The following is a 12000-nucleotide window of genomic DNA, read 5'->3' on the forward strand; positions in this document are numbered from 1 at the left end:
TTTTAATGGCGACTAAAGTCGCCACAAAAGGTCGCGCTGGCTACGCTTTGGGTTTGGAGAAACATGGGCCATCCGGTAGGAATAGTTGGGCCGAGTGGCCCTTTATGTCCTTTTCCCTAACTTAATTCCCTCTATCATCTATCAAAATAGGAGGAATTACTTGGTGTATCATCTTTTAAGAAGTACTCCCTCTATCCCAATTTATGTGATACACTTTCCTTTTTAGTCTGTTAAAAAAAGAATGATACATTTTTGTATTTGATAATAGTTTAACTTTAAAGTCTACCTTTTACGCTTAACGAGATGATTTATAACCACACAAATATCCTTGGCTTATTACCAACCAATATATATATATATATATATATATCTTTGGCTTATTTTAGACCATAAGATTCAAAATTTTCTTTTATTTCTTAAACTCCGTTCCCAGTCAAACTATATCACATAAATTGGGACGAAAGGAGTAGTTATTAATAATAACTACCTTTTGCGACAACTACATTTTGTAGCTACATTTTCATTTCATAGGTACATGATACATCAAGCCGCCGTGACTGAAGTGGTGATTGGATGTGGACTCTGCCTCATGCATTGTATATATATGTATTGCACTATTTTACTACACCGCGCCGCTCTATAGTCAGCCGGGCAGGCGCGTAGATGCGCACACCACTGCAGTGGGCAGGTTATGATGTTACCCCGGACGCGGGATGCCCCGTGTCACGCCCCGAACCATGGCCTGGGCGTAACACGGCACTCGGTGCCTGACTGCATGTGACCGAGCGAACCACATGGCTTGCTGAATCATCATGAGGCATACATGAGCGGAAATATATTATGAAACATGATGGGCTTTAAGAAAACATATGAAGCCATAATAATTATAATAATTATAAAATACTTGTTTAAAAACAAGAATGCGGATAATACCATAACTGAGCCAAAATGGCTAACTGATTCTGAAAGTCTAACATGACCCAACTGACTTGTCTAGTCTACAAAACCTCTATCATGAGTCTGACTGGAAAACATACTTTCTGGGACAAGGCCCCCAGCATACCTTTAGATGCAAAACTAAATAACGAAAGACAATGTCTAAACCCCGAATGAGATGAGGCTCACCAATAAGCTGGTACGTGCAAATCCTAATGAGCAGAAGCGTCGTCCTATAAATCTGTACCCGCATCGTGAAATGCAGGCCCCCGGGCAATAAAGTGGACGTCAGCACATTGAATGCACTGGTATGTAAAGCAACCGAAAGAAACAACATGGGACATGGAATAACATGATAAGAACTGAAACTGAAAACATGGACATGAACATGAGCATGAGTACATATGTATATATATAACATAAGTAAAAACATGATAAGTAGGGAGAGCATTTCATAAACCGACATGTGATATCACCACGTGGGTACGTGGAGTCTGGTACCTCGCCGGACCAGCAGAGTCCTCATACCTTGCCAGAGTATAAGGTGGTAACGTGCCTGATGGATCCATTTAGTGTAAAATTAAGGTATCGTCCTAATTGGTCGGAGTGATCCTTGTCCTATGGTGGCTACATAGTTTCAGGCTATCTGAGCCTTCTCGGTAATTCGTGCAACTCCCAAAAACATGAATATAATATAATTGGCTAAGAAGCCCATGATTTTCGTGAATTAACTTGTACTTGTCTTGTAATCATGATTTCACGAAATAACTTGTAAACATGGTTTCATGAAATAACTTGAAGTATAGTTTCATGTAAACATAATGAGAACACATGAGGAAGAATTCATGATTCATGGATTAAGCTCGGATTCCTAAAAACCGTAATGGAAGATTAGGAATACAATAACGAATATAGATACAAGATTCACGTACATAAATACATAACAACGGGCTACCAATATGTTGGATTTAGTGCCCTAGGATTTGAACTTCATGAATATCAAGAAACGGAGCATGGGGAAGAACGTAGAGATTCCCACATGTGGATGGAAGTTCTACATACCTTGACTTCCTGCTTTTGAGCGTATCACAATGTCCTTCAATCCCTTCAACTTTAATCTATAGCAATACAGGTCATAGGGATTCCATATTAGCCACAATATCCATGCTTTGATCATCTAAGCATGTTTATCAAACACTTGGTGGGCATAAAGCTCCACAACCTTCATTAATGGTGTTTTCTTCACCCAATCCCCATTCTATTACTTCTAACTGATTCTACAATCTCAATTAGATGTAATTAACATCATTCTTCATCACCCACATGAATACAACTATCCCAAGTCAACAATCCAAAAACTCTAGCATAGTTCATATAATTCTCTTTATCAAACCCATTTATTATTCTCCCAAGAATTCATCAATTCACAACTATAAATGATTAGGGAGTAGAAACATTACCTTTTATGAGCATCAACCATGAAAACAACATCCCCAAGTTCGATTTTTAGCTTAGAACGACGACAACAACTTGTACTACACTTTATCCTTCACGAGCCTCAGGATTCGGGGCCTTCAACTTGATTGATTCTCTACTTTCTCTCTCTAACTCTCCTCTCTCTCCCTCTCTCTATCTCTAAAATCTGAATATATGAGAAAATGAGGCTGCTAGGGTTGAACATTTCCCTTAAATAGCAAGGGGAAATGGGCCTGACCCGACTTGAAATCGGGTTGGGCCTAGTCCACTGCCCAACTTGACCTTTCTGCCTTAAAACGTCCATATCTCCCTATCCCGATGTCACATGTAGGCCCACGACCTATGGTTGGAAAGCTATTTCAAAGATATACAACTTTCAAGGAGGAAATGTTCCCAAATTCCTTACAGATTTTTCCGTATACTCGTTTTAATAGAGGCATGGTGCTAACTCACTTGAAAACACGCTCCATAGGGTAGTTTCCGACTTTCTTTTGCTCAAGGAATCTTCTCATGTCTTGATTGGGTTTCAAACACCATTTATACAATACTCAAATTTGGTTCGTTATTGTTACACCCTGTACCTCGGAAAAGCACTGGTTAAATTTGAATGTAAGTATGTCGAGTTACGACTAGATAAAACAACTTTGGAGTATGAGGAATGAGGCATTATTAAGTATATTGTTTAAATAAAGAATGATTATGATCTTGTAAGTCGTAATCGGGAAAGACTATTTTGAAACACGAGAACATGGACATTATTAGTATAATAAATGATAAGTATCATGTATGGAGAGTTTCGGAAGATTTCGAGACCAAACAAATTGAAGAAAATAAGTTCGACGAAAATTTGAGAAATATTGGACAAATTTTTGGTCAACTTTGGAGGGGTATATCTCCATGTATATTTGGAGTTTTAAGGTGTTTCAAAAGCCAAAAAGGAAGTTCGTCGATTCTAGTTTGTAATCAAATAAACCGCTCGTTGATAGGACATCGGAGGAGAGAATTATAGACGTTACAAACTGAACTGTCGATGCAGAAACAACAATGCTACAGTACCGCTACAGTACAGTACAGTACTGCTGCAGTACTGTAGCTACAGTGATGCCGACTTTGCTCACGATAAAAGGGTTAAATCCCATTTTTTCTTCATCCAAAAGCTCTGAAAATTTCCTGAACTTTCAGCAACAAAAAGGGGCGTAAATCCCACATAAAATTGAGAATTTTGAATGAAATTTCAACCTACGAAGTACTAATCGAAGTCCGAGCAACGCATAGTCACGAATATAATTTAGTTTGGAGTTAGAGGAGCATGGGAACAAGAAAATGTTGAAGAATTTGCTACTTTCATAAAAACAAGGTATGAATCTTCAAATCTCTCTCTTTATCAAGTTTGATTAAGGAATAATTGTAAGAATAGAGTTATAGTTTGTTGTGTTGATGTTGTTGAATTATGGATTGAGGGTTGAAGAAAATTTTGGATAAAATATATATATTTATCTTGTAGGATGTTGTTATTGATGTTGTGGGTATTAATTTCGGCTTCCTTACGGAAATAAAGTTATTAAATAGTTGTATCACAAGTTGGTTAGTTGAGAAATTTAGAAAACATCGTGTGGGATGTTTTAGGAGATATATTGGCATGAATAATGGTATTGATGATGTTGGTATTGTTGTTGTTGATTGGTTGTTGATATGATGATTTCGGGCTAGGCATATAAACAAAGGAGATGCTGCCCGAATTTTGACAGAATCTAAAAGGATTTTAATTAAAGTTTTGAGGCGAGCATGATGACGAGCCTAACAATGGTATGAATGGTTATATATGTAGATTGCGAGGCAATGAATAATCTTAAGTGAAGTGCAAGACAAGAAGTAAGTTGGAAGTCGAGAAATTATCCTACAGGTATGTTAAGGCTAGTCCCCTTCTTTCTAAAGGCATGATCTTTTCGTTATAAACCTTTGTGTCGTATCCATAATATCATTGATTCTGCAAATGCTAGAAACCCATGAATTTCGTGAACCTTACGAGGTTATTGAATTTCCAAAAGCATGATTCTTTTCCTACCAAACTATGTATGGATTCCATAAAAAAAATTCATTTCCAAGAATGTTAGGAATTTATGACTCTTAAAGTTTTACGATGGAAAAGATGAATAAGTTCTTTTATGATAACCATGATGATGATTATGAGGGATTTATTTATCCAAGCTCCAAGGCATACGGATTTCATGTTATTATGAGATAATTTTTATTCACAGAGATTTCCATGTACATGAGCTTTACATTATTATGATGACTATGATGAGAACAATTTTATGTTCAAAGGTCCCAAGTTTATGATTTCAATGACGATATGAGAATATTGAGCTATCTTTTGACCTTCCTTAATTTTATTCATTGTTGTTGGTCTCACCTTATAATAATTTTTCCTTCAAGGTGAGACAAGGCGACGATGATTATTCCATAATATAATCGGAGGTTACCGACCTTACGTCACTCCGATGTACTCATAGCTTTTATTTGGCTCTCATGCATGCTTTATATATTTATGTATGTATTTTCTCACACCGCGCCGCGCTATAGTCGGCCGGGCAGGCACGTAGATGTGCACACCACTGCAGTGGGCATGTTATGATATTGCCCCGGACGCGGGAGGCCTGGACGCAGGCTAATGATGATAACACCGAGCCTTAATGGCCGGGCATGTTACTATTTACATATCACACCGCGCCTTAATGGCCGGGCATGTTACTATGTATATGTATAAAAATGTTTTTTTTTAAAAGGGTAAGCATGCATGACATCCGCCCTGCGAGGCATTCAGATGTACAGGTTATCCCTCTTATTCCTTGTTACTTTTCATATCTATGTTATGTTGTTACTCATGCCTTACATACTCAGTACATTATTCGTACTGACGCCCTTTCTTGTGGGCGCTGCGTTTCATGCCACGCAGGTGTATACAGACGAGTAGAGGATATTGCTAGAAGATGTTCCAGCGGGATTGGTGAGCTCCATTTCTTTCCGGAGTGTTGCCGAGTCAGAGTATGTGTGATATGGTATAATGATTTATGGTAGAGACTTTGCAGACAGAGTCATGTATACAGTATGCCAGTCTTGTAAGCGGCCATTTAAGCCGATGTATCATTATGCATTACTTTACAGATTCGCATGATTACAAATTTTATTTGATTCGAGAAAGATGAAAAGAATGTTTTCGAAAAGATTCCATTATGCATTTCAATTTATGACTGAAAGTCCAGTGAGATTATGAGTATAAGAGCCAGTGGGTTCGCTCGACTCTAAGTAAGGGTCGGGTGCCCATCATGCCCTATCAGGATTGGGGTGTGACAGTTATACCCCTGTCTTACGAGTCAAATCTTATCCTGAATACACGTGGTGTTACACCCCGGACGCGGGATGATGATGATAACACCGAGCCTAAATGGCCGGGCAGGATACTATATATATGTATGTATAAAAATGATTTTTATCATGCATTGCATCTCGTACGATTTCCAGATGTCCAGGTTTCTCCTATCCTCATTTATTTTTACACCCCGGACTTTCAGTGTTACACCCCTTACCTTGGAGAAGCACTGGTTAAATTTGAATGTAAGTATGTCGAGTTATGGCTAGGTAAAACAACTTTGGAGTATGAGGAACGAGACATTATTAAGTATATTGTTTAAGTAAAGGATGATTATGATCTCGTAAGTCGTAATCGGGAAAAACTATTTTGAAACACAAGAACATGGCCATTATTAAGTATAATAAATGATAAATATCATGTATGGAGAGTTTCGGAAGATTTCGAGATCAAGCAAATTGAAGAAAATAAGTTTGACGAAAATTTGAGAAGTGCTGGCAGATTTTTAGTCAACTTTGGAGGGGCATATCTCCTAGTATATTAGGAGTTTTAAGGTGTTTGAAAAGCCTAAAATGAAGTTCGTCGAGTCTAGTTTCTAAGGCAACAAACTGCTCGTTGATAGGACATCGGAGTAGAGAATTATGAACGTTACAAACTGAGCTGTCAACGTAGAAACATGGCTGCTACAGTACCGCTACAGTACTGTCGACCTTGGCTACTATAAAAGGGGTTAAAACCCCATTTTCTTCATCCTAAACCTCTCAAAATTTCCAGAAAATCCAGCCATCAAAAGGGCTCTTAAATCTCACATAGAATTGAGGATTTTGAGCAAATTTCAAGCTATGGAATACCAATCGAAGTCCGGACAACTTGTAGTCGCGATTATCATTCCGTTTTGTGTTGGAGTGAGCTTGGAAACAAGTAGATATTTAATATCTTGCTACTTTAGTAAATACAAGGTATGAATCGTTGAATTTCTTTCTTTGTCAACATCGATTAAGGAATATTTGCAAGAATAAAGGTTATAGTTTGTTGTGTTGATGTTGTTGATTTATGGATTGAGGTTTGAAGAGAATTTTGGATAAAAATATATATATATTTATCTTGTAGAATGTTGAGGATGTTGTTGTTGATGTTGTTGGCATTGTTTTTATTGAATGGTTGTTGATATTATGATTTCGGGCTAGGCATATAAACAGGGGAGATGCTGCCCGAATTTCGACAGAATCTAAAAGGATTTTAATTAAGGGCTTAAGACGAGCGTATGATGATGATTCTAACAATAGCATGAATGGTTGTATATGTAGATTACGAGGCTACGAATAATCTTAAGTGAATTTCAAGACAGGAAGTAAGTTGAGAGTCGAGAAATTATCTTCCAGGTATGTTAAGGCTAGTCCCCTTCTTTCTAAAGGCATGATCCTTTTGTTATAAACCTTTGTGTCGTACCCATAATATCATTGGTTCCGCAAATGCTAGAAGTCCACGAATTTCATGATCCTTATGATGTTATTGAGCTTTTAAAGGCATGATTCTTTTCCTACCAAACTGTGCATGAATTCCATAAAAATTTTCATTTCCAAGAATGTTAGAGATTCATGACCCTTAAAGTTTTTATGATGGTAAAGATGAATAATTTTTGTATGATAACCATGATGATGATTATGAGGGATTTATTTATCCAAGCTCCAAGGTATACAAATTTTATGTTATTATGAGATAATTTTATTCATAGGGATTTCCATGTACATGAGCTTTATATTATTATGAGGTGATTGAGCTTACTTTGCAATTTCTTAATTTCCTTCATTGTTGGTAATCTCACCTTACGACCCTTGTTCCTTCAAGGTGGGATAAACGACGATGATTGATCCATAATATAATCGGAGGCTACCGACCTTACGTCACTCCGATATAGTTGTGGCTTTTGATTGGGCTCTTATGCATGCTTTATATATATATATATATATATATATATATATATATATATATATATATATATATATATATATATATATATATATATATATATATATATATATGTATGTATGTATGTATTTTCTCATACCGCGCCGCGCTATAGTCGGCCGGGCATGGCACGTAGATGTGCACACCACTGCAGTGGGCATGTTATGATATTGCCCCGGACGCGGGCTAATGACGATAACACCGAGCCTTAACGGCCGGGAATGATACTATATATATGACACCAAGCCTTAATGGCCGGGCATGGTACTATGTATATGTGTAGAAATGTTTTTTTTAAAGGCTAAGCATGCATGACATCCGCCTTATGAGGCATTCAGATGTACAGGTTATCTCTCTTATTCCATGTTACCTTTCATATTTATATTATGGTATTATTCATGCCTTACATACTCAGTACATTATTCATACTGACGTCCCTTCTGGTGGACGCCGCGTTTCATGCCACGCAGGTGTATACAGATGAGTAGAGGATATTGCTAGAAGATGTTCCAGCTGGATTGGCGAGCTCCAATTCCTTCCGGAGTGTTGCCGAGTCAGAGTATCTATGTTATGGTATATTGATTTATGTTAGAGACTTTGCAGACAGAGTCACGTATATAGCATATCAGTCTTGCAAGCGGCTCTGCAAGCCGACGTATCATTATGCATTATGTTACAAATTTCATATGACTGCAGTTTTTACTTGATTTGAGAAAGACGAAGAGAATGTTTTGTTTTTGAAAAGCTTTCATTATGCATTTCATTTCGTGATTTAAGAGTCCAGTGAGATTAGGAATATAACAACAACCAGCGGGTTCGCTCGGCTCTAAGTAAAGGGTCGGGTGCCCATCATGCCCTATCAGGACTGGGGTGTGACATTTATTCTATATTATGTCTTACTTATGTCATTACTTCCCTGCCTTACATACTCAGTACTTTTATGCGTACTGACGTCCCATTGCACGGGGCACTGTTCGTGCTGCAGGTCCTGACAGATTTATTGGAGAGCAACCGCAATAGGACTTCCAACTTCAGCGGTGTTAGCAAGTGCCACTACTACGGACTTGCTATCTTTTGGTACATTTAAGTTAGCATGATATATGTTCATATGTACACTCTTAGAGGCTCATAGACATAGTGTGGTATGTAGATATTATGTTTGGCCTTGTTTGGGTTGTGATATTCTCCTGATAGCCTTGCCAGCTTTCTGATACTCATGATGTTGTAGCGGCCTTGTCGGCTCGCTTATATATACGTATATAAATATGTTTATGTTGGATTATCGCATATTTATGTATTTGGGCCTTTTCTGCATACAGGTGTCCATCGAGTCATATTATATAATAATCATGGTAACTGTTACGTTAGGTGGTTTCCGGCCTATGGGTTGGAGCCCGTCATGCCCCTCGTTGGGGTGTGACAAAAACCATACTGTTCATACACACAAAGAGATGTACTTACTTCCGTTGTAGTCGCGGACTCCCGCCTTGGCCAACATAGCATAATACTCTATCTCAGACTTCCTGATCAGTGAAGGGCAGTTATTGGCAATGGTGATAAATATTCCTGTAATTTACCAAAGCAAGATTTAGAAACCCATGTTACATCATAGTCAATACAACTCTCTACAATGTCGCTAAAAAACATATTTTTAAGATGATGACATGAGTTGAGCTTAAAAGAAGAGAAAATTCATATAACCAACCTAACTTGTTTAGGATTGAGGTGTAGTTCTTGTACAATATTACCAATCCAAAGATCATGACATACATGAGTAATGACTAAAGGAACAAAAAAAAAAGACTAAAGGAGAAGGAACTGATAATCATACTTGTAGAAGGATGTGAGGATAAAACAATGTTGCAACTGAACCGTCTGGGTTAGGGCCGCGTAATGGCATGAGAGTTTGTGTAGTAAAAGGCCCCTGCTGCATTGGCTCATCCGAAACAAAGGAGTAGTCGCTCTAGTGAAACAGATACAAATTATGATTTACCACTATAAACGATAGATTCTTATTTGCCAAAACCAATTATATGATCTGGGAATAGGTCTTCCAGATCAAAGGCAGTATCGTCATTGCTGCTAAAATTGAACTGGGATAATAAGTGCCAAGAATTGATGGTAATTGCATGGAATCGACAGAAAAAGCTCCCATGGGACCTTCCACGGTGCTTTTAAAACCATTCTTAGCACCTCTGCTAGAAGCTGTACAACCATGAACTCCAACATGATTAGCAAATGATAATGGAAAAATTGCAGTGTTAATTATAGGACCTACTTGAGTGGCTCCTACCAACGGTTTGTTCATTAGCTCTTCCAGCGACCCGACCTTATTTACTGGATAACTGTACATTCCGGTCCCACCACCAGCAATAGATGGTTGCAAGCTAAGTGATGGAGACATCCTAGTGTCAACCCCATACCACGCTCCTAAGGTAGCCTCTGCTGGTATATTGATAGGTCTTCTATACCTTGTAGGAACTCATCCACGTCGGGAAATAAACTATTCAACTCACTACTAACAGGTAATTTCTCGGGGTTAACAACTGATGGTCCTTCAATAGGATCGTTGGTAACTGGCCCTGGTAAATATACCATCCCTGTGTCAAAAGCTTCAGTGACATAGTCGGTGCTTGGCCATTTTGATTGTCCTCCATATGGTCCTTTCAACTTGTTAGAATTTTGTCCTTGTGAAGGTTCAGTAATATCAGCAGCATCCACACTAGTGATATCATGAATGCTTCTTCTCTTATTTTCTTTATTAACGTCATTTAATTGATTGAAGAACTTCTGCGCATGGCTTGCCATCTGTGTTAGTGTTCTAGATAATACACAGTTCCTCGATATGCTCTGCAGGTCACCTCTGTCATATTTCTCCAACCCCATGAGAAACAATCTAAGAGAGGAAAGAAGATAAAAAGGAAGTTACTAGTCTTGGAATTTAATCCGGGAACAAGACAATATCTGCATAAAACTAATGCATTCTCTCAATCAGCAGATTTTTTTATGCATATTTGAAATTCTACTCACGGTCGTTATGATTATATTTACATTTTTTACTTCCACCCATATACAATGAACGCATCTAATAAGTTCAAATTACCAAGTTCGGTGTTATTTCAGCTTATACATTTATCATTACTGACCACCTGCACCAGGCCAAAACATTACAATATAGACTAGTAAGATGCCACTCATTTTACACACTTAAATCGAATAGTATTATCTAATAGAAAAGTAGAGCTTTGCTGAAATCGGTAGAATGCTCTCTGTTGAGGCAAAGTAAAGTCTAATAACCTCTTCTTTTTCTTCCTTTAAAGGAAGGGGGGAGGGGGAGGGGGGGGGGGGGTGTGTGGATTCAAGCCTATTCTCCACCAAGAAAAAGGAAAGAGAAATATAAGTATTGCATACTGGAAAGTTTTTTCAATACATAAATTTGCTCTAGTCTGTTTGACCTAATCATTTATTGTCAACTGCCTCTTCGGTCTTAAAATGGTATTCAAAACTCATAAGATGCTAAAGAAGAAACTAGAGGATTTTAGTTATAAAAGAACTAGCTTGGCGGTGATATACCTATAATGTTCACATCAGCATTTGTCAGCAATAAATTCAGAAGTGTTTCCAGCACGAGTTAGATTAAAGTCTTTGTGAGTCTGATGTCTATAGTACCTTGTCAATATATAGTACATCACTCATCTGTTTGCAAATAACAATTATATCGATGACGCAAAACTCATGTTACAGCACCGATATCAAGCTGTACTCCACTATTCTATGAAAAAGACGACCATACACGGCAAAACAAGCACTGCATTTAGTTTTTCTGAGAAAAAAAACTAAAAGAGAATTGAAGAAATTACTAACTTAAATAGAGGGGCTTTATTCCATATTTTCAGACCAAATTTTCGGAGTAGCACGTTCGTATTCAAGAATTTCAGACCAAATTAATGTAGATCTACTACACATTTGCACATACAAATAATGAGAAATGGTTTTGGTTAGGATTAAAGAAAAACACAGCTTCAATAAATTCTTTTGGTCCAAATTGACAGAATTATTGAATCTAAAAAAATAACAGGAAAAAAAGAAGCATTTTGTTGCAAAGAACTTCGTAAAGAAGCAAATTTTGAATCCTTATTGCAAAAATTGGAACTTATTCAACTACCAAGAAACACATTGTAGAAATTAAATAATCATCAATTTAGTCAGATGTTTCAAAGCAAAACTAACGTGGTAATTACAAAATATAT

At 37.5% G+C, this 12000-nt stretch overlaps 1 long non-coding RNA gene across 1 annotated transcript; it reads right to left on the minus strand.

The window, feature by feature from the left end:
• Window positions 1-935: 935 nt before the first annotated feature.
• LOC132599542 (uncharacterized) lies at window positions 936-10642 on the minus strand. The gene is made up of 3 exons (XR_009566867.1): window positions 9582-10642; window positions 9212-9316; window positions 936-1169 (listed from the first exon to the last, which is right to left on the minus strand). It is a non-coding gene; the product is annotated as an uncharacterized LOC132599542 (long non-coding RNA).
• Between the last annotated feature and the right edge of the window lie 1358 nt (window positions 10643-12000).

Source organism: Lycium barbarum, chromosome 6, assembly GCF_019175385.1.
Source record: "Lycium barbarum isolate Lr01 chromosome 6, ASM1917538v2, whole genome shotgun sequence".
Taxonomy (NCBI): Eukaryota; Viridiplantae; Streptophyta; class Magnoliopsida; order Solanales; family Solanaceae; genus Lycium; species Lycium barbarum.